At 35.9% G+C, this 24,692-nt stretch overlaps 2 pseudogenes; both read right to left on the bottom strand.

The window, feature by feature from the left end:
- Positions 1-441: 441 nt before the first annotated feature.
- LOC149190344 (dynamin-related protein 5A pseudogene) lies at positions 442-16,184 on the bottom strand (annotated as a pseudogene).
- Positions 16,185-17,428: 1,244 nt separating this feature from the next.
- LOC149190342 ((+)-alpha-pinene synthase, chloroplastic-like) overlaps positions 17,429-24,692 on the bottom strand; it is a 110,313-nt pseudogene continuing 103,049 nt past the window's right edge.

The raw sequence follows: 24,692 nt of genomic DNA, 5'->3' as shown, positions 1-24,692 counted from the left end.
AATAAAATCAAATCCATAAACTAGCTAAATTATTAATGAGATACAAATTAAATCGCATAATTATAAAGCTGTTTGTATCTACAAATTGTTATCAAACAATTATGGAAATATATTGACGCACTGTTGAACTCGTTTTATCCAGAATGTCATTAGGGTTTTCAACTTTTCAGGGCTCGTCCACCGTAAAATGATTTTTATGGTTGAAAATGATTCTATTATCCTTTAGACTTGCGTAAAATACTTAGATAAAAGGGAAAGTAAACATACAAGACTCTGTGAAGGTTCTAGAGCTCATTCGAGGGATTATCGTTGTTGTCGTTGCTGCGTGCATGTACATGTGCAGAAGTATCTTTGTCCCAGAAAAAAAGCACCAGACTGTCGGGTTTTAACGCAAATGTTTGTAGAGAGAGGGGAATTGGTGGGAGAGGGGGCACGTCTACATTACCTTCCAATATTTGCAGCACTTGACTCATCGATGGCCTCGCATTTTCGTCGTCTTGGATGCACCATCCCGCAACAATGGCGACCCTTTTGACCTCCTTTGCGTCTGCGTCTGCATCATTCATCAATTCGTCCAGAACTAAACGTCATCAACATACCTAAATTTATTTTGCTAGTTTATATTCTATTTACTATGTCGTTGAAATGGATCCCTGATTGCAGAATATCTGAGAATCCCTTGATCTATCCGGTGAAAGAAGATAATGAAGCGAACGCTTCTTACCGATGTGTTGTTCCAAGCCAGTAATGAAACCCGCCACGTTACCTTACCAGATCAGGAGCTCCAATATTGAAAATTAATTTCATTTTCCATACAAATTTACTTGTAACCCTTCGCACTCTTATAAATCGTTGTTGTTCATAATATAATCAGACGAAGCATATTCTCAAATATTCTGTGGAGAATCAATCATTGACGTCGATAAATCAACAAATATATTATAAATTTAAAGACAACGGCGGTACATCTACGTAGTCTGAATATAGAGATATATTATAAATTTAAAGACAATGGCGGTAGATCTACTTAAGTTCAATATAGAAATGTCTATCTATCATTTTATCGTTTTATTATGGAAATTTTAAATTTATAATTATCAATATTACATCATGAATTATGTTAGAAAAAACAACTTTAGAGTATGCAATAGCAATGTCCGGTGTAAAATTGCCAAGTTTGATGTAAATTAAGATAACTACCTTTAAACGCAATAATCCACATTTAAACATAAATCCTTACCAATTTTTCCAAGAAAGAAAAACAGGTGAATGAAATCATTAGATAAAAGACCATTACATAGTCAACGTTACATTGTCCACATAAACCCTTATCCAGACTTCTGTTATACATCAGAATCAGCTTATACATCTCAAAATCTATCTACTATGCCATTCAACAGGTTAACACGTTCAAAATTTTAAAAATTTCGATCCATTATAGTTCCATGAGGATCAATATTCTCCGGCAATGCCGATCATGATCCGGAGTTTGTATTTTTCACCCACATTAGATAGTTGGTCTCAATCAATATGAGACTCAATGAGTTCTCACGCGGAAGGGATGATTGACTTTGGTAATATAAATTTAATTTTTAATTTAATTAAAATTGGCTAAAATCATGATTGACTTTTGTAATATAAATTTAATTTTTAATTTAATTAAACCTTAACTGAGATTTCAACCATAGTTTCAAACACCCAATAGCCAAATCAGTTTTCACCTTTAAAATAGCCAAATCTGCAAAATAATTTTTAAAATAATTTTCAAAAAAAAATATTAATTTTCCTTTTTCAAACCTTAAATTACTTTTTCCAATTTTCATGGAACTTTTAATTAGAAAAACAATATATATATATATATAGATATATAATTTTAACACAATAATTAAAAGAACATTTTAAAAAAAAAAATCTTTAAACACGCTCATTAGAAACAAAGAAATTAGCTAATTAAAAAGTCACTTTAAACAAAAAAATCCATGAACAATAAATAACCTTCACTAACAAATTAATAGCCTTCACGAAATAGGGAACGTGCTCATCACCTCGTTAGCTATGGTTTGGCAACCTGAGCTATTTCTAGTCTAGTTCGTCTGGGAGTCTCACGTGCGCTTCTTTCCCTAGTTTGCTTCCAAGTGATTTGATCTCTCAAAGAGCAGAAGCGAAGAGAGATTATGGCCGATACAACAATTGGCTCGGCTATAAGTCATGGCAGATCTGCGGTCTCACGATGCTGGCTCATGGTGGACTTCCCTAGAGATGGCTTTAGCGGCGAATAGTTCACTATGGCAGTGGCTTTGCTCTTTGACAATGTGTAGATAGCTTCATAACTCATGGCAGATCTGCGGTCTCACGATGCTGCCTCATGCTGGACTTCCCTAGCGATGGCTTTAGCGGTGAATAGGTCAGTATGGCGGTGGCTTTGCTCTTTGACAATGTGTAGATAGCTTCACACTTGACTGCTGAGTTACGACTCTCTCTTAGGTCTCTAGATGGTGGGATTCAGCTATTGCTCTCATATCATGATAGAATGAATAGGAATGAAGGCATAATTTTCTCTTTCGTTATTAAATAGTTTTTACCATTTATTAAGAAATTTTAAAAATTATCCAGCACTCTAAGTTTCTAGAATTAATTAACTAATTACCTAGAAATAATTTAAACTAACGACTAAGTGTCTAACTTCACATGCAATTCACTATTCACTCTCATTTAAACTAACAACTAAGTGTCCAACTTCACATGCAATTCATTATTCACTCTAGTAAATACAATAAATTACTGTATTTCACAACAGGCAGGTGGAAAAGTTTACTATGCAGCACTCACATGACCCCAATTATATATATATATAACATTTTTTATAAGTTTTATTAAAATTACAGATATATCTTTATCATTTCAATTTTTTTCTTTTCATCTACTTACTCCTAGTATAATTTAAAACACTTATTACATTTACATATTTCATTTTGATAAAGTTGAAAAATTTAAAAACTAAATTTTATTTTAAATTATTATTATTAATAATAAAATGAATTAAATATATATACATTTAAAAATGGAAAAAAATTGTTAACCATAAAATTTTAACCCATTTTATTATTAAAATTTTTAATTTGTAAATGAGTTTTATTATAATTACATTACTCAATATCATGAATTATCAATACCATATGTCCAAAAATCATATGAAATTTAAAAAAAAACATAATTATTTTAAAGATAAATTTCAACTATTAATTCATATATATTATAATAAATACTTTAAAATATTTTATAAAAAATAACTATCTAACATTATTAATAATTTCAATTTTGAAAACATTTTTTCACAATAAATTAATTAAAAAATATTATATAACATTTAATTGTATGTAATAATATTGATATTATTTAAAAAAAATGCAAAATGATGATGTAAAAAATTGATCAAAAGGAAGTAATCATAGCTCCTGTATTTCCTACTGTACATTTAGCGAAATTTCTCAGGCTTAATTTGCTTGATGGATATGTTTTCTACCATAATTCGAAGTTACCGAAAAGTCATCCGCCAATTGATCCATTTGTTTACGTTAACCTCAGAAGTGCAGCATTCGCTGCACGAGCATCAACTTGAAAGAAGACGATGACCATGTCAGAAGACTAGGATTTTTGACAAGTAGGGAGATTGTGGAGGAAAAAGTTAAAAGAAAATATCGAAAACGCTTTTACAAGATTCAACTAGCAATTGTACCAAGAGGGGCAAAGGAATGTCCAAAGGAGAAGTAGTAGATCATTGTAGAAGAAAAAGTCAAAAAAATATATGGAGGATGAAATACAATTGAAATTTGAATTTGTATATATCTTCTAAAGAATAGAGCAAGAAGTGAAATTCAAGAAGTTAGTTTGTATATATCTTGTAAAGAAACTAACATGAAGTTAAATTAACATAAATATCCCAGGACAATAGTAATCCTTGCAGGGACAAGGTACATAGCAAAGAAGTTCAATTTCTTTGGGTGTTTGAAATGGCATGAAATAAAATTTGAACATGGAAATTATGAAGTATCTATCAGCTAAAGGGGCCAAACTACTTTTATCAGCAAGTTGTTGTTAAGATGAGCAAAAATCAAACTAGAGATAGAATAGTTGTATCTGCGAATGTTGTGAAAGCACTTGTGAAAAGCTCTATGATGGGGACAATGACATTTGTGAAAGCACAAGTGTGAAAAGCTCTATGATTGGTTGTGAAAACACTTGTGAAAAGCTCTAAGATCGGTACAACCACTTTTGTGAAAGCACTTGTGAAAAGCTCTATGATCAGCAAGTTGTTGTTAAGATGAGCAAAAATCAGACTAGAGATAGAATCGTTGTATGGGCAAATGTTGTAAAAGCACTAGTGAAAATCTCTATGATCAGGACAATGACATTTGTGAAAGCACAAGTGTGAAAAGCTCTATGATTGGTTATGAAAACACTTGTGAAAAGCTCTAAGATAGGGACAACCACTTTTGTGAAAGCACTTGTGAAAAGCTCTAGGATCGGGACAAAGGTGTGCCTACTAAGAAAGTTTACTTTAGCATCTATGTGAAAAGGTTGTTGGATGCATATGTCATTTATATAAAATATTCCTTTGCAAAATGATTGAAACATTAGTCAAGATGGCTCTCGTGGAATCCACACATGGTTCATCATATTTAACAAGTAAGAAATGAGGCACTTATTCAATTATATCTATCTCCAAATATTATGGTGCACACTATTATATTTTGTACTCTTAGTTTGAAGAAACAATTTCGTGGCATAACCCCTGATGTCATTTATGTTGTGTGGTGTTCCTTGTTCATGGAAACATAATATTCACAACCAAATGCATGGAAAATTAATAAATTATAAACTTAGATTTTGTATAATGTTTTAGAGAAAATTTAGATTGAAAAATTAATGGTTTTTTTTCTATTATTTAAATTTGGGTTATCAAAACTAAATTTAATTAATAAAAATATTTAAGAAACTTCAACTAACCTATTCAATTAAAAAAAAATAATCCAACCACTAACTATTTAATGATAATGATTTCTATACTCAATCATAATATTAACAGTTTAAATTGTATTATTTTATAGTATAAAAACTTATTATTATTTTTCTAATAAAATATTTATAATTAATGACTAAAAAATAATTGTATTAATGTTCTCTTATTAATTTAGTCCAACTTAAAAATATTATTTTAATCTCGTTGCTCTATTGGTTGTTTTTTTTTTTTTATGTGTTGTCAAGGGTTAATAATTTTATTCCCTCATCAATAACCTTAGGTATAAAATCTCCTAACACTATGCATTTTTTATTTTTTCATTAAAATTGCTTAATACTCACATTAGCATCACTTCATTATGTGTTCCTTTATAACCATCCCAAAACTCTTTCCTAATAGACTATGCTTTGGTTGAGTCTCTATTGATGGGTGGTGCTGAGAGGATATATCCACAAAACATGCTTGTTTTTTTTAATTAATATGTTTAAATGTTATGATTTTCATATTGAAACCATAACATTAACATTTCAAAAATGATTATAAAATCATTATGTATAGATGATGAACCACATTATTGGTTTGAAAAGTCCACCCAAAATTGCTCATTGTGATTAATCCAGAAAAATTACATGAAAGAATATTTTTAAAATTTAAATTTATTTAATTATTAAAGAAATCAAATAATCTATTTAATTATATAAAAAAAAATTACTCAATAGTTAAATATCAACTTTTCATTGATTATAAAATCACTTTTAAAATTGATTATAGAATCACTTTTAAATTATAATTTTTAAAATTACTCTTAAATTATTATTCTCATTTTGTAACATAATGTTAAGATTTTGTTGATTATCAAATCACATTCATAGTTTATAAAATCAATTTTAAATTTTACTTTTTTTTTTTTTGTTGAGTAATTTTTGTACTCTATGGTACCACTCACAAAATGCCACCTCCACTTGAAAATAAGATGAGAAATAAATAGAAAAACAAGGATACAATTATTACCTTTCATTTCTTGACATTTTTCCATGAACAACTCCCCAACTTTACATGCAATCATAGCACCAACGGTGGAAAAAAACTAGTCATCTACACAATTTCCAAATCCATCATAGATGCAATTCACAGCAACAAGAAGGAACAAAGGAAAAAAACAAGCTCCATGGCACTTAATTCATCAACCTCCCATTCAATCATACATGATACCCACAGCAACAAGAATGAGAAAGGGAAAGCAACATATTAATTACTCGTTTTCCACTTCTAATTCCCCACCCCTACATCCCATCACAGACAACTATTACAGCAAACAATAATCAATGTTAGAGAAGAATATAAGACCATCAAAGCAACATTGATCTTGAAAGGATTTACTGGCCAAAAGGGATAGAGGATGCAGTAGAGTTAAAAGAACATAATTCTACCTTACTTTTAATCAAAAGAAGCATAGTAAGTGATAAGAACCAATTCATTCCTTAATCATTCCATTCCAAAAATATAGATAGTAAACACTCCTAGTTGAAATACATCAAACAAAAATGTCATCAGCATATAACAGTGAACTTGAATTAAGTGTACAAATCAAAACAAGGAAAAAAGTTGCAATCTGAATCCATCTCATTGATTAGCGTTTTCTTTTCAAAAAAAAATTTGCGCACACTATAATTCTCAATTAGTCCAAAAGAGAACAACACACTCTGAATGATTCCAAGATTTCCATATAAAAAAGCACACAATATATAGCTAGCTATCTATGGAATTTACAATAAATACCATGTCACTCAACTCTATCAAGCCCTCACCCATGATCTTTTTGCAATCTAGCTAAAGAAATCTTCATAGAATCATTTCAATGCAAGTGGATTGTAACACTTAACAAAGCACACAAATGCATGACCAATAAAAATATTTCCAATAGATATTTAATTTCTCTTATTCCTAGGGCCATTATGACATGAGCCATACACAAGAAACATTATACTACCAAACAATTTCAATGGACACAATTCACATGTTTGCAACAGAAATGATAAACAAAAATAACATCCAAACACCTCTCTTCAGAAAAACCAACATCGGTTATATAGAAACATTGAAATCTATGTAATAATATATAAAGCCACACTTCAAGATGCATATTTACATATTGAGTTTTATCAAACTCATAGTTCAATGAAATAAAATTACCAAAGTCTCTAGAGTTCACCGAGCATGAACGATGATGTAGCAACAACTTCCACAAAATAGGACAGATGTCATTTGGTGGATGAAAATAGATTCATCCCAAACCATAATACGAAAGTATCCAATATAAGAACTGAAAAGACACCGAGAGAAAATATTTCTCTTATAATATTCAAATGGCTTTTACACTTCATCCCTCCATATTTCAAAAGTAAATAGCCCCAGAATTGCTCAACTTGAATTTTGATGATTCTGACCTTCGATAAGTCCATTTCTCTTGCTAAAAGAGCTAGACCTATACTCTCCAGAGTTGTTTAGTGATAGATTTCAATCTACATAATGTCTCATCAAACCATTCGCCTATTTTTGGTCCCAGGTATTTCAACTGCTAATAAAACAACAAAACAAACATTGTTCTAATTTTAATTATCTCACTATTAATTTCCTTCCAGATATACATGACCTACTTCTTGACCTATGCATGCCGATGTCAAAAAATCCAAGTCACTTTCCCTTCATTCCTCCAAAGATTTAGTACCAACAATGAATTTCCAAGCCCAGTTAAGAGGATGTATGATAAGCTGAGCAACAACATTGTTGACTCGTTGGGCAAGCCTTGAAGCCCAAGATAAATAAGGAAGTCTAAGAACGAAAAGAAACATAATCTACTTCATTCATTGGCTACTCCACGTCCCTCCATCTATACCTATGTCAAACCCAATAATGACTTAGGAACAGGTCATGCTCCACATCTAGTTCTTGTTTTTACATTTCTTCATGGCCCTTGGAGTTCTAAGCCATTAAAGTAAGTCATCTTGAAGTTTTTAGATCCATAACTATAAGTTCGTTGCACGGATGAAATTGATCAAAAGAAAGGTTTGCCCAAATATCTAGGCCAATTTCTTCAAAACCCTTCATGATACGTAACCTCTTGCAAGAGTTCCCTATTAGCAATTTGTTTTGTTGAAAACATTAGGCGTTGACATTATAGGAATATAAAAAATGACAAAAATAAGACTAATTACAGAGGAAAAAATTAAAATTTGATAATGGCCTAGACATTCTTTTGACATGGTATATATGATATGTAATGTGAATTGGATAAAACTTGGATGGAGCATATATTAAAGTTATCATTGGTTTCCAAATTATACCAGCTCCTAATTTCCTGATATATTTTTTTTCATATATATATATATATATCCCTAATGTTTCATTATTGATTTAACATTGCATCATGAGATGGTCGAAGTACTTTTTCTTAATTTCATATATAGATGGAAATATGACTTTACTGATGAGTTCATCCCATCTTGTACAATATCCCATGTGGTGGAGAGATGATGGCCAAATATTATATTCTCTCTCTTGTAGAATCTATAATGTATACCACAACCTTTTTTAGCAGTGGGAAAATGAACTGAACAAGCTCCATCACAACAGTTGTAAACATTGGCCCATTCCCAACAAACCCACCTAGAATTTTTGTTCTGCAATCTTTTCTTTAATGTAAATTTATTTGTTAATCCCTACCAAACGCCATATGTTTGATAAATAACTAAATAACTCACCACTGTTAAATAACAATAATGATGATGTGTCTCCCATGTGATGCATTAAATAAATTGAAACTATGAGAGGGCCAACATGATATTTCTATTCTGTCATTGTGATCCCTTGTTTGGTATTGCTTATATCTTTATCAACTCAACCCTAATTCTCACTTCCATTGGATATCAAGTCTTGTCCATTCCTTTATCAATTTTACTCCTAATCCTCACTTCCATTAAATATCAAACCTTTTCCAATCTACTTATCAACTACCCTGATCCTCACTACCAATGGATATTATCTTTGATTAGAACCATGTTCCACCTACTATTTATTCAAACAATGTGTCTCCCCTTTCTCATTCCAAAGTTCCAACAACCTTCCAACTTAAAGTGCATGAGAAAGATTCCTAAATTCATTCAAGTAATATTGAAAAGTCTTCGCACACTTTTGCGTGACTTGGCATTCATTCCTAAGAAGGTCCACAACACCAAGTGCAAACAACATATCCATAAACATTTCATCAATCATCGTAAATACCTCCACTCTAAGTGCCACTACTAATTTGTCTCGACAAAGACTCAGGAAGCCATCATTCAGAGCGGGTGGCACACATGTTCTATGAGGGCTTCACAAATACTTTGAAAACACTAGGCAGCTCAAGAACAAACTTCAGTGTGTAAATGTGTTAGAAAACCTGCATAGATGAATCTAGCTAGTAAAGGTTGAACATACAGCTTTGCAGAGAAAAAACACTAAAAGAAAATCAAAAGAACAAAAAGAATGGTTCATTAGAAAATAGGTTACAATGCTCATGATATAGCATTACTGGGTGAAGATCCCAAGGTAATGAACCATAGTGGTGATCAATGAGAGGACTCAACACCTACAACAAGTTTCAGAGAGAACTATCCAGTTGCGGAGTGAAAGGAGGAGCAAGTCATGGAGTAAATCATGCAGAAGAACTAGTGATTTTCGGAGTTAAATAAGGAGCAAATCAGGGAGTAAATCATGCAGAAAAAGTAGCCAGTTGTGGAGTTAAAGAAGGAGAAAATTAGGGAGTAAATCATGGAGAAAGGATCTTGCATGTAGTCCCATGCTCTAACTAACTGTCCACATGTGCCAGTGATGAAGGTCCTAGGTGTGTAGTACCTCCAACAGCCCCCCTAAACACCACTATGGGGAATAATAGAAAATGGGCCCTGGCAACTAAGGCCAAAGGTCACCCAAAATACAGTGCAACTTGTACTAAAATTGAGGAAAGAGGGAAAACCTCATGGGAAACCCCCCCCCCCCCCCCCCCCCTCAAAATACAATGTACTCAGAAGAAAAGAGGAAGAAAAGATAGTTTCCAAGCAACTGTGTCCTTCACTCCAATATGCTCGCGCAGACAGCAAAACTTCTACTCAGTGAAAGTCTTGGTGAAGATGTCTACAGTCTGTTCTGCTGATGGACAGAACTGCAACTCAATGACCTGATCATGTAGTAATTCTTTGATGTAGTCCATATGGATCTCTATGTGCTTCGTCCATTGCCGCTGTATTGGATCCCTAAAAAATTTGAGAGTGCTCTGGTTGTCACACCAGATGGCAGTGAGTTGGTGGAACTAGATGCCCAACTCAGTGAGGAAGTGATGTAGCCACAAAGCCTGAATGGTGATGTTGACTACTCCTCTATACTCGGCCTCAGTTGAAGAAAGAGCAATAGCAACCTGCTTCTTGCTCGACCAACAGATAGGGCCAAACCCTAGACTGAGTGAATATCGAGAGGTGGACTTGCGATCAATGTTGTCTCCTGCCCAATCAGAATTTGTGAAGCCAAGGAGATTCAATGCACTGCCTACTGCATAGTGAATCCTGAAGGTGATGGTGCTCTACACATATCAAAGGATGTGCTTGGCAGTATTCTAGTGTAGTTCATGCGGCTCCTCCATGTATCTAGAAACTGCCCCTACCGCATATAAGAGATTTGGTCTGGAGTGGGTGACGTACAATAAGATCGCCACTAGTTGTCGGTAGAGAGTAATATCAAATAATGGAGTGTCACCTCCATCCTCAAGGTAGACGCCAGACAGAAAAGGAGTTGGTGCTCACTTGCAGTCAGTCATGTGAAATTTCTCAAGGAGATCCCGTGTATACTTAGTCTGAGAGATTTTGATGCTTGTGGCATCTTGGATGATCTCAAGACCAAGAAAGAAGTGTAATGGACCCATGCCCATCATCAAGAACCTATCATGCAAGGCCCTCTTGACTGCAGCAATGACTGAATCCGAGCTGCCGATGATCAGGAGATCATCCACATACAAAACTAAGATAAGAATAGAATCATGTGTCCTGAGCATGTAAACATTTGGATCAGACTTACATCTTTCAAAGTTTTGTGATAAGAGAAAAGAATCCTTCTTCGCATACCAAGCTCTCGGGGCTTGCTTAAGGTCGTAGAGATATTTCTTCAATTTGTAGACCAAAGATGAATCCTGAATGAAACCATGTGGCTGCTCCATGTAGATCTCCTCTGATAGGTCTCTGTGAAGAAAGGCATTCTTCACATCCATCTGATGTACTTCCCATCCTTGGGCAGCCGTAATGGCAAGTGCAAGGTGTATGGAATCCATCTTTGCTACTGGAGCAAAGGTCTTGTCATAATCAATGCCATGCACTTGTTGGAAGCCTTTGGCTACTAGCCTGGCTTTTTGTCTGGTGATTTGCCCATCTACAGCACTCTTGGTCCTGTAGACCCATTTGCATCGGACAAGTTTCCTTCTTGCAAGAAGGGGGACCAGATCCCAGGTCTGGTTCTTGAGGAGGGAGTTATACTCCTCCTCCATGGCGGACTCCCAAGAGGGATGCCCAACAGCCTTAGCATAAGGCTGCGGATTAGAAGACTGAACCAAATGACAATGCCAGGATGGCATTGGTTCAGTGGTAGTGAGGGCAAGAGGAGGATCAATAAACTCTGAACTAGTCCTCCGCAGATTATAATTATCCCCCACAAGACCATTTCTAGCAGCTGGGTGGTCTTGTGCATAGATCTCACGTAAGCTCCTTGTTCTCTGATTTATGAGAGGGGAAGTTGATTCACTGCTGGAAGCCTGATCTGGGCTTGGATGTGGATCATCATATGCATGTACTAGATTTGTATCTAAAAGCTCTGTCTCTACATCTGCATGCTCTACCTCGGCATCTGCATGCTCTGTATCTGTATCTGAGTGTACTGAGTCATCATCTCGGACACGAGGTAGATAAAAGGTGTCTGCATGCGGCAATTGAGGTACATGTGATAGATTTTCCTCAAATTTGACACTTCGTTCAATGATGAGTTTGTCCGTAGAGGAAATTAGGAGTCGGTATCCCTTCACACCATTAGGGTATCCAACAAATATGCACTCAATGCTCTGTGGATCAAGAGCATTCCTCTTTTCAGAGGGGATCCTGGCCCATGCTCGGGAGCTGAAAACATAGAAGTGGGTGACCTCCGGTTTTGGTGCCACTCCAAGCCTCAAAGGGGGTCGGTTCCTTGATAGACCTATGAGGAGATCTATTTTGGATGTAGTTAGCACAATTAAGTGCTTCAGCCCATAGTTTATGAGGCAGTGACTTAGCATGCAACATGCAGGAAGCCATCTCTTTGAGAGATCAGATCTTTCTCTCAGTAACTCCATTCTGCTGTGGAGTGTATGGAACTGTGTGTTGTAACTGTATGTCGGACTCAAGGCAAAGGTTTTGAAGTGCTATGCTAACATATCCCCCCCCATTTTCTGTATGGAGGGCTTTGATCTTTCTCTCTGACTATGTCTCAACTGGTGCTTTGAAATCTTCGAAGTGCGCAAAAACTTCAGATTTGTCCCTGAGAAGATACACCCAAGTATACCATGAGAAGTCATCAATAAATGTAAGCACATGCCTTGCTTTTTTGATGGAAGGATGAGGAAAAGGCCCCGTGAGATCATTATGAATCAGATCTAGAGGAGAGGATGCTCTGTGAGTCTTGCTGGTGTCAAAATTTTCTCTAGGATGTTTGCCAAGGACAAACCCTTCACAAACTCCTTTGGAGAAATTGATATTTGGTAAGCCTTCCACCATCTCATGCTTGCTTAGCTGTTGCATATACCTGTAATTTAAGTGACCAAACCTCTCGTGCCAAAGCCTACTACTATCATCAGCATGTGTAAGCAATAAGGAGGATTCAGATTCAATAAATTCAGAAGATGTATACAATCTGACTCCATTGCTTACCTCACCGGTTGCAATTTTGGAGCTTCTATGTAGGTCATATATGTTCACTACATCTCGAGTGAATTCCACTCTCTTTCTAGTGCTAGAATGAGTGATCTAATAAACTGAAAGCAGGTTTACCAAAAGTTTTGGAACATGAAGCACATCTTCAAAGCATCCGTGTAAAAGTTCCACTCTACCTTTTCCGGTGACCTCAATAGGTGAGTCATCTCCCATGAGGATGGGATGTCCTTTGCATGCATCCAAAGAGGAATAGACTTCCTTCCCAGTAGCCATATTATGTGATGCACCAGAATCTATAATACATGCATTAGGGGAAGAATTAATTGCAACTAAAGCATGAAAATTGTTACCTTTCCCGTGTGACGAATCCTCAGCTTTCTTCTTGGCACCCTGAGGGATGTGGTCCCCAAGGTTGTCCTTCTGAAGGATTTCTGCCATTTGGTAAATTTGTTTCTTCATGCACGAGGATTCTGGATGGAATCCTCAGTGACAGTAGGTCCATTTGTCTCCTTTCTTCCCTTTCTCATTTCTGGAGCCAGAGGAGTCATTGAAGGTCTTGATGTACCCTTCCTTCTTCAGATGGGAATGTGCTTTTCCCTTGTCTTTTCGCTATTGATTTTTCTTTGAATCAGATCTGTGATTTTTATTATGGCTGCCATCATGCACAGCAAGTGCATGCACTTTTGGATGTTTGATTTTCCCCATGCCAATGAGTTTATCTTGCTCAAAAGTAAGGGACTCCATGAACTCTTTGAGAGAAGGCATAGTGTAGGATTTACTTGTTGCAAGCCTTACTGAATGAAATGTAGACACGAAGACAGAGTATTATGGTCCGACCTTTGACATAATAGAGAGAACTTGGCGACTCTCCTCCTTGGATTTGTCAATTCCACAACCCTTGAGTTGCAACAATAAATCATTATATTTGGTGAAGAAGTCTTGAATTCTATCATAGTTCCATGGATCCAATGCCAGCAGCTCCACTTCAAGTAGATGTCCTTTCATCTCATCCTGTTTCTCGTAGAGTTCTTCAACACTTTTCCAAATCTCATTGCGAGTATTACAGGTAGATAGATGAAACTACAACTTTGGGGAGATGCGCATGCATATGGATCCATGGGCCTCATCCATGCGGTTGAGGTACTTGGATTTCTCTATGGCTGAAGTGGGTTCCACTTCCGTAGCCATGGTAATCCTGTACAACCCTTTCTGGCGAAGGTATCGAGCCATTTTGTCCTTCCATTCGTGATAGTTGTACGGTGTTAGGATCGAAGCTCTAGGAAACTCCATTTTTTTGTCGATCTTCAATCTCCAAGCTGTAATGCCTAAAAAATAAAGTACTGGTGCGCCTTTTATCTAGCAACATGTGGTCTCTGATACCATGTAAATGTGTTAGAAAACTTGCACAAATGAATCTAGCTAGTAAAGGTTGAACACACAGCTTTGCAGAGAGAAAAACACTAAAATAAAATCAAAAGAACAAAAAGAATGATTCATTAGAAAATAGGTTACAATGCTCATGATATAGAATTACTAGGCGAAGATCCCAAGGTAATGCACCATAGTGGTGATCAATGAGAGGACTCAACACCTACAACAAGTTTTGGAGAAAACTAGCCAGTTGCAGAGTGAAAGGAGGAGAAAATCATGGAGTAAATCATGCAGAAGATCTAGCGAGTTGCGGAGTTAAAGAAGGAGAAAATCAAGGAGTAAATCATGCAGAAAAACTAGCCAGTTTCAGAGTTAAAGAAGGAGAAAATCAGGGAGTAAATCATGCAGAAAGGATCTTGCATGTAGTCCCATGCTCTAACTAAGTGTCCACATGTGCCACTGATGAAGATCCTATGTGTGTAGTACCTCCAACACAGTGTATGCTGATGAAGAGTTGTTGTTCCCAAATAAAAATTCGAGTTGGAATGTAGGCTCCCTGTTTTGACCTACACGAAAATTAGATAACAATGGCATTTTCATCTTTCGCCCTCCCAATTCAACTCCAATACGCCCACTCGCAATTCCATTTTCCTTTTTCTTTACTGCACCAATCTCACTACTTGGTTGATCTAGCGAAGGTGTCTTAGGGATAGTCATTTGACTCTCTCTAAGTGGATCTCTTGAATCAGACCCTCTGTTTGGTGTTGCTTGCAGGTGCCCTAGAAGTGACATGTTCCCATGTCCCTCATCCAATTCATCTTCTTTGGGACATCCTAGATATTCAGAAAGGTAAACATTGGAGTAAACAATTGAACGTGTATCTTGTGTTTGATGCTCAAAAGAAAAAAAATATGTTTCCCATGTTGTATTCTATAAAAATGATGCCTCACAAGCTCCTTGCATTTCTTTGTCAAATTTTGGATGAAATGGTCATAGATCCGCCTCAAAGCAACATGAAAAGAAATAAAGCCTCCAACCCTAGCAAAGATTCTTCTCTCAAAATCAGAAGAGTCTTCAATTCTTGTGTGCTCAATTGCAAGTTCAAATTTAAAAACAACAACAATCGTATGCCTCAAAGTAGGATCAACTGCATGAATTGTGTCCAACGAAACTAAAGAGCACCACTCCACACTACTTTGTTGAAGGAATAAAAGTAAATGGTGGGTGGGTGCCGCCAATGCCTTTACCGTAGCTAAGATATCATCCAGTGTACTTTTTGGTTCACCCTTATTTTCCTTGAAAATGGATCCAAGGGTATCAATGATTGTCAAATTTGGGTAGTAGGCATACTCTGCTCACATCACAATAGGCTTTGTAGAGACTACATCTCCGATTTTCTTCACGTGCTCATCTATTTTTCTTATGATGGAATTAGCAATAATAGAAGACAATGTAATTGGAGCTTCATAGTAATCAAAATCCTCATCCTGAAACTGGCAGCAGAGTTCTACAACCGAACGGTTGTGCACCACTCGTGGCATCAACGACCTTCACATTCCCATTTCAAATTCTCTAACATTGAATCTAAAGCCCAGTAGAGCTTCTAGCAAAGAATTTTTTCCATCAGACTGAGAACTGAGAGAAAGAATCTCAGGAATTAGGGGCTTCTCACTAAATGCCATAGTGCTAGCTTGCAGCTGATTATAGGCTTCAAATTGAGATCAAACATCTGGCAATGCATAGAAGTTGTCAACATATTTACTCTTTTGAGATTGAGAGTGAGATTCTTGCCTTTGGAATTGGCTGGGTGTCATCATGGATTCCTTTGTCCCAGGTGTGTTGCGCTAATGAATTGAATCCTTCAGCTCAATTGAGAAAATTTTAGGGGATAAAATCTTTTTCACCAAGATATCTTCAATTGGAAACTCTTGTAGCTTCAGGGACTTTAGTGTTGAACCCTCCTCGATGAGGTGCTGATGTCAGAAACAAGGTGACGCTGGCTAAAGGTTAGGATGAAGAATGCATTGGTTGAAGGAGGGGAAGGTTAAGATGTTCTTCAAGTTCATCAACACTCTGAAACCACCATGAAACCACCGTGGCTACCACGGGATTCCTTCTCTACGCAAACAGGTCTATGTAGTGCAGAAACACGTTGAAAGAGCCAACTTTAGATGTCAGATGAGGTGTCAAGTATCAATTGGATAGTTCAGATGTGAGAGTGAGATATCAATTGATCAAGTGTCATATTTTAATTTGCTTGAACGACAAAAATGAAATCTTCTTATTGGCTGGGGTGGATAGTGCTAGCTCACCCCAAGCTCACAAAGAAAACACCTTTTGGCATAATAATGAAGGTCCTGCGAAATGTACATGGAATATATTAATGTGTAAAATTGTCAAAGTTCAGTGCAAGTTAAGATAACTATTGTTTGACCAAATAATTGACCTTGAAACAAAATCCTTACAAATTCAATTATAATTTTGAACTAGCATATGCACTCGGAGTTGCAAAGGGCATGGTGTTGGGTATCTTTTTTTACCCATCGGACATATATAAAAAACATTTCAAAACATATAAAATAATTGTTAATAATTTCACAAAAATATAGAGAATTTGGTCCATTTTCCTCTACAAGTATTTAACATTAGAAGGTTGATCCCCATCCATTGGAAATTTATAATAAATAAAATGAGAATACACCTAATGTTGGAATCATATCCAGTATATATGTTTAAATTACTTTAGAATCTCACTTTGAGATATACCCTATTCCTAGGTTCTCTATAAGATCTCTTTCAACCTTACAAACTCATACAAATCTGATTACATTACTTAAGAAATCATTATCTAGACTCTTCTAAAAAAATACAATATTTACAATAAAATCATTTCCTTTAAGAAATGTCAAGATTCCTCTAAGATCAAATCAACAAAGTTGATTTAGGAAAATATGTCGCAACATCATAATAAATCTCTAATATATAACTCCGCAGGCAACCTCGAGGTCTAGGTAGCGAAATCAAAAACCTAGAAACTTATTGTACATTTCAGGTGTGGTTACAAAGGCACAGTTTCAACAACGGTTCTCCTCGCCAAATTCTTTATTTCAATGCTGGCAACACTGAATCCATCTCTGTATTTGTAACCGTAATGAAAAACTCTGGCAAATGTAAAAAGCAACATTCTTGTAAGAGATGGGAACACCGTTGTCGGGTCTTAGTAACTCCCAATTCAGTTCCTTGGTTAAGTTATTGATCATAGCAATGATTCGGGTCTTAGTAACTCCCAATTCAGTTCCTTGGTTAAGTTATTGATCATAGCAATGATTTGATTCACAGCTTGTTCTTCTTCTCCGAGCTTTTCTCCATGTAAGGCTTTATTCACACTACTACATCAAGGGCATTTTTAAGACATTTTTTTAACACAAAAGAAATTTTTTGTGAGACAAAAATATTTTAAGACAGAATATTATATTTAAAACAAAAATCTTTCACACTACTACATCAAGGGCACTTTTAAGACATTTTTTTAACACAAAAGAAATTTTATGTGAAACAAAAATATTTTAAGACAAAACATTATATTTAAAACAAAAATAGTTTAAGACAAAAATATTTTAAAACAAAATTGAGACAAAAATATTTTAAGACAAAACTTTATATTTAAGACGAAAATAATTTAAGAAGAAAATATTTTGAGACAAAACTTTATATTTAAGACAAAATTACTTTGAGACAAATATTTAAAGACAAAATTTTATATTTAAGACAAAAACAATTTAAGACAAAATTATTTTAAGACAAAATTATTTTAAGACAAAACTATATATTTAAGACAAAAATAGTTCGAAAGAAAAATATTTTAAGACAAAACTTTATATTTAAGACAATGGCCACTTTACATGAAACCTATTTAATACAATTAACAATTAAGACACAAACATATCAATTTAAGACAATATTATCTAACAACTGCAAAATTGACTGTCACAGTGCACCCTAAGTCCTCCAACTTGTAGGCAACTACTGTCTTGCGCCTATACCGATGTTGTTATTTTACTTACCATTCACATTATCTTATATAAAGACAACAATTTGGTGGGCTCTTTGTTTTGTGGAGTTAGTCGACTAAGAAGAACAAGACAACTTTTACTCACAAGATTTTTCGGACATAAATTCCTCTTCTGTCCCTTTCATATTTGCTGATACGATTAGAGGCAACTTGTATATCATTGCATTCAAAACTGCTACATGGAGGGGGATTTTAAGACAATTTTTTAAGAGTAAAGCAATATTTTGTCTTTAAATTTTTAATACGAGGCACTAGTAAAAAAGGTAAAGGTAAAGGATTAGGGGTTCGTCTACTAGCATTCACCAAGTGGTTGGTTTACCATGGTTTTGAAGTGATATTCAACAATGGAAAATCGTTCATGAGACACATAGCCACGGGACAGGTGAAGCAGATCGGGGTTCATGTGAAGAACTTGTATAAGCTAGATGTGGAAGATTGTGTTGCATTAAGCACTAAGGTAGAGAAGCGTAGGTCGCAACGTTGATGAAATTTGACACAAAATACGTGGTCATTTACATCATGATACCTCGAACATTATACGACAAATAACCACTCGCCTCCCTAAAAGAAACTTAAGCAGTAGGATGTATGCAAAGGATGTATGTTGCGGAAGTACATAAAATCAACATTCCATGAGTGGGACAACAAAGCACATGTAGTCCTAGAAAGGATCCACTATGATGTTTATGGACCTTTCGCGACAACCTACACTGTCAGACACAAATATTTTGTCATTTTTATTGATGACTTCTCACGGAAGTGTTGGATCTTCTTCATGTGGAAGAAACACAAGACATTCCCCAAGTTTGTAGAATTCAAGACACTAGTTGAAAAAGAAGATAGCAAGAAGGTGAAGGCTCTGTTGTAGCGGCTGCAACACCCTCCAAAATTTTGGCTTGCACTTAAATTTCAGAGCCTACTATGGACATTGTGATCAATCATTCCTTAGTCACTTATTGGTAATTTTATGATCTCAAGCTCCCCTTTTCGATCTTAAGAGTCACTCATGCTTTTATCTTTACATAGAATGTGTCATCTTTGGGCATGAGGGTTATCAATTATCATGCAAAGGGAGGTTTGTTTTGCTTCAAGGGGAAATCTTTATGGGAATGGGTTGTCCTCACAACATAGACATGTTTCACACTCATTTCGCACACTCTTACACAAGTGTCGCCTTTATCCTCCCAAAGTGTATCATCGGAGCCGTACTTTCCATAAGCTGCCACAAAGGTTGTTGCATTAAGTGAAGTATGTGTTATATGTTCTAGATGGTCTATGTTGTATCACTAATTTTTCAAGTGTGTAATCGTAGTCAAGTCTTATCATTGTTCACATCAATTCCACTAATCCCACACTTAGCCAAATTTCGGAGTATCCTTAGCAACCTGACCTCATCCAACTTTCCTAAACTATGCACTTCACATATGTAACACTCAAGATTTTCCCTTGCATGTTGGAACCATGCAATGCGTAGAAATCCCAACCTCTCTTAGCATTCAAAACTACACAGTGGTTTCCTCCAGTGTCCATCCCTCAACCAAGACTACTGTCTCTAGAAACTGTGCAGTTTTGTCCATTAATTACCCAGTCTACATTGCATGTTGAAATTGAGTAGTTGTGTCCTACCAGGGCCTCAGCCCATAGCAGTGCCTTGCATCCTAAAACTGTGTAAATTTGTCCTCCGAGGGCCTCATCCCACAATAGTCACTGCCCACTGAAACTACACAATTATGTCTCTCAGGGGCCACGAAGAAGGATGACATGATAGATGACTCTCAATGAGATGAGGAGAAAAATATGTAGACCAAGGAACCTAAGGTATGATAGAATACGGAGACTGCATGAAGACTCCATCTAATGCATAACTTTTTAGAGGCTAGGTATGGAAAACAAAGCACGTCTTTTGAAATACACCTCTTACTGTAGCTTAAAAGTTTGATTATCATTGTCGTATCATTCTATCTTTAATGACATGCATGGTTGCAAGAACTGAAAGTCATTCCATGTGTTTCCTCTATGTTTCTTGCTCTATTTCACTTATTTATTACATAGCTTAGAAAATGAACAGTATTACCACTTGTTTATTTAAGCGATGAAGGTTGTGACCAACATGATCTTTTGACTAACCAGGCATGATGCAAGGCATCCTAAGTGGGATGGAAGATGTTTGATGATATGTATACAGTCAGTACACTCCTTTGCATTAATCCTTGCTTTCTAATTTGCATGTACCCTCACTGCTTGTCAGATTTGGCTACCTGCTGCTAGTAATCTCTTAGCTCTTTCTTGACAAAGAAGGGGAAGGAATTTCCTTCAACCTGATTTCTTCAAGGCTCTTAATAGCAAGTATAGAGCTAAGAGAAGGAGATGTGGAATCTCACTACCAAACTCTTGAAAATACTTTTCATGTTCGAATCTATCCAAACAATTAAGCTTCCACTCAACAACATTGTCAATCTTGGAAGACTAAAGAAAGATCACATATCTAGATATTATAAACTTCTTATTCATTTCATCATAGAGATGGTATGCTTTGGAGGTATGAGTACCCAAAGAAGATACATTTGTGACTCCTTGCACTAATTTTTTTATCTTTTCCTTAGGTATGAAGGCATAACAGGAGGAACCAAAAACCTTGAGATGCCTCACCGAAGGAATGTGGTCATACCACATTTCATAGGGGGCCTTGTTTCTAATAGCAAGAGAAGGACACCTATTCTTTATATACACGACACATAGAACCACATCAGCCCAAAACCTTATGAACTTAAAATGTGAACTATGCCAAGTTCATAGTGAAAGTAAGACATTCCAGTGAACTATGTGCTGAAAAATACAACAAGAAATTCTCAATTTGAATTTTCCTTGATTAAATTGGAAAAACTTGAATTTCCACATCAACAAACAACTTGGATGATGTTAACTTGTGTGACATGGCTTGTGTCACCTAATTGACTCACTAAATTTGATTTGGAGGAGTTAGAGTTTGGTTCTGTATATGTGATTGCTAATTTGTACCAAAAAAAGTCAATTATCTCAAGTCGCTGTCAGTTAAAGTAGTTCTAACTTTTGGAGGAACTAGTGGAAGGTCATTTAAGAAGTGGGACTTTAGTCAAACATAGTAATCATCTAGTTAACTGATCAATCAACCCAAAATAGTTGGGGCATGCAGAGAAGTCAAGATCCCTAATATTGGTAGAGATTCCAAGGAACTTTTAATTTCTTATATTTCACATAGTTTCAAGAACTTACTATAACCATAGTGGAGAAGGTAGCTTGAGTAGGAACTTCTTGTGAAATTGGAGAGGGAATGATTGTTAGTAGCATTAATAGCCTACCAACAATTTGTTTTGCATCACACTTCAATGTTTCGGGCAGGGGTTTTGAGGGTGGATAATTTTTTCTTATTCTTTTTGGTGATGCACGTCCTCACTAAGTATCTTGGGAGGTCTGTAATAGTTCCTTGCATGAACGTCCTCACTAAATATGTTTTGGGATGTTTGTACTAGTTCCTTGCAAATTTATATTTGTCAAGGCTTAACTACTTACGATCTTAGGTGCTCACAACGGTCCAACAGTTTATGGCACTCTCCACATCACCATTCCTGAGAGGATCCAACAAAACAACTTGAGAGGAAGATGAGAAGGGCACACTCTTATTGGAACTAGCCTACAACTAGTGGAATTCGTTGGTCCCAATGGTTTTAGAGTTGTACTAGTATAGTTTGGTGGTTCAAATTGGCTAAGGTTGGTCTTATAATGAACTGACCTTAAAACACCAAAGTGATTAGTTCTCTACTAAACTGACCAATTTTGATGAATGTAGTGCAATATAGCTAATGGCCACCAAATATTATTTTTTTAATAAAAAAATAACTAAAAGGAAAAAAAATATCTTAACCCTAGGTCCCTACAAAACCTAACCCTAGTAATTAATGGTAATATTTAATTTTTAAAGTTAAATTAAAAGTTGGTATTCTCCTTATCTTTCCTTTTTGAAAAGGAAAGATAAGGATAATGTCAAATTTTACTTAAATTTTTAATATTAACATTAATTGTTTCGGGTTGTTTCAAAGTGGTTCCAACTTCATTCAATTTTGAGAAAGTCAAATTTTAGATCCCATTCAAAACTTAGTGGTGATTGTTTGAACTGCTTCTTTGTAATGAGTCCTAGACTTTGACTTCCAATTTTTCATGTGCATTTATTGCATAATCATATTCCTCATGAGACTTTGCAACAAAAGTTGATCTTTAATCCATTGCAAGCACTTGACCTAGCTTAGGGAACCATCAACTACCCCTCCCAAGTTGCTCCTCAACATTGAAATTTTCTTTGGAAGCAGGCATTCATTTTATCCATTAGATCATTTTTTCCACTGTGACAGTCCAACAACACCCCTGCCAACATATGCTTGACAATCCATCTCATCTTTACTGCTACCTTATAAACACTCTTAAATCTTGTGTCTCCAATCTAAAAGAGGAAGAACCAGAAAGGGCCTTCTTGGCCCTCTTCTCAACCCACAATATGTTTAACTTCTCTCTTTTGCTTACACTATAGTCGTCTCGCAGCTTCAAAATGACGAATCTTAAACACAGTCTCATGATGTGCATTTAGGGAGGTATAATTCAACCTTGCTTTGCATCAAATTACCCCCCTAGCATTCCCTTTATCTTTACATGCAAGCATATATTTTCCTTGTGGAGGAATGTTAAGCTTCTGTTGGGTCCCTATAATACTAGTGATTACCCCATTATTGTAGTTATACCCCTTATTAATATTGTTGTGCCCCTATTGCCCCCATATTGTTATTATTGTGCCCATAGAATCCCTCTATTGTTATTTTTGTGGCTTTATATTATTATTGTTAGGTCAGCTGGATTATATTGTGACTCCTTAGACTCCTATATATAGAAAGGAGGTTTTGTCATTTGAATCATCCAAGAATTGTTCATTTATGTAATGTAAAGGAGGTTGCCCCCTCGAAGAGGCTGAATTCTAAGGCGTTGATCTTGTCGTGGCGGAAAAAGTCGTTTGTGCGGACACAACTGACCTCCCTAGGAGTCTAAACTCTCTAGCGACAAACAAGACAAAATGGAGCAATCTTTCTCTAAATACATCTTTTAAAACATGAAAACTACAAGTGTTTAGGCTTACCTTATTCCAAAACGCTGTTGTTGTAGTCCGTCCTTGCCGATCCGGATGAGCTCCTCCTTCACATCAATTCCTGCAACCACAAACAATCAAACAATTACCAAGCACTTGCATCTCATATAATAAAACATATATTCAACATGCAGGCCAAGGAACACATGAAATAACTCATTAACACAAGCTATTGAGAAAAATGAACCAGTTTGTATTAATAACGAAACAAAGAAACTCTTACAACCTGGCCTTGGTGTTGTGCAAGTTCCTCCCAGGGTCCATCAAGGGTTTTCCTCTACTTTGACAAAGCTCACCCACTTCCAAGTAGAATCAAGCAAAGACAATCTCTCCTCACAAGGTTCTAAATGGGAGTCCTAATTCCTGCAGCATTTACCCAAAGAAAATGTATAGCTTCAACCTCTCCTCCCTCTGGCTCAATGCCTTTATTTATAGTGCTGTAAAGAGGTTATTCAGGTCCACCATCAATGGGATAATCCCCCTCTTTGGGTGGGATAGCTCCCTTATTGATGGGATAAGTTCCTCCTTAATAGGGATACATGAACCAACTGGAGGCGCATCCATTTCATCAAACCGACCTCTAGAAAGTTTTAGAAGTAACCACAAGTAACTTTTTTAAGATGAAACTTGCGCATTTTTCCTTTTACAGAAGGACGCACCTGTCCCTTAATATACAGAGCGTCCAAAGACGCAGCCTTTGTGAACATTGTGAGCGTCCCCGCAGCTAAGGCTTGAGAGAACCTGCGTCCCCAGAGATAAACACATTTTTTACAAGACTTTCTCTCTTCTTTGAGTTTGAGATGGATAGCAGAGGCATAAGACTTGCCTAAGAGGGTAGCATGACTGTTGATTAAGCCATACTAACTGTAAATAGTCATGGTGACATTTTTTAGTGTAACAGATTGCCCCCTAAAGTGCGAAGCCTGGAATAGATTAGGGTTTTGTAATTCTAGGAAGGGTGAAGTGCTTTAACATTTCAAGGATTGTCTTGTGGATGACCTGGTCGGAACCTGCAATTTTCAACACAAAATACATGTATAAGATTATATCATCACTGAGGTAGGCATTCCCATGCTCAGATTC

Source organism: Pinus tabuliformis, chromosome 3_1 (assembly GCF_031772625.1).
Source record: "Pinus tabuliformis cultivar Carrire ecotype Pingquan chromosome 3_1, CPIR1, whole genome shotgun sequence".
In the NCBI taxonomy this organism is placed as follows: Eukaryota; Viridiplantae; Streptophyta; class Pinopsida; order Pinales; family Pinaceae; genus Pinus; species Pinus tabuliformis.
This window is presented reverse-complemented; position numbering and strand designations above follow the sequence as displayed.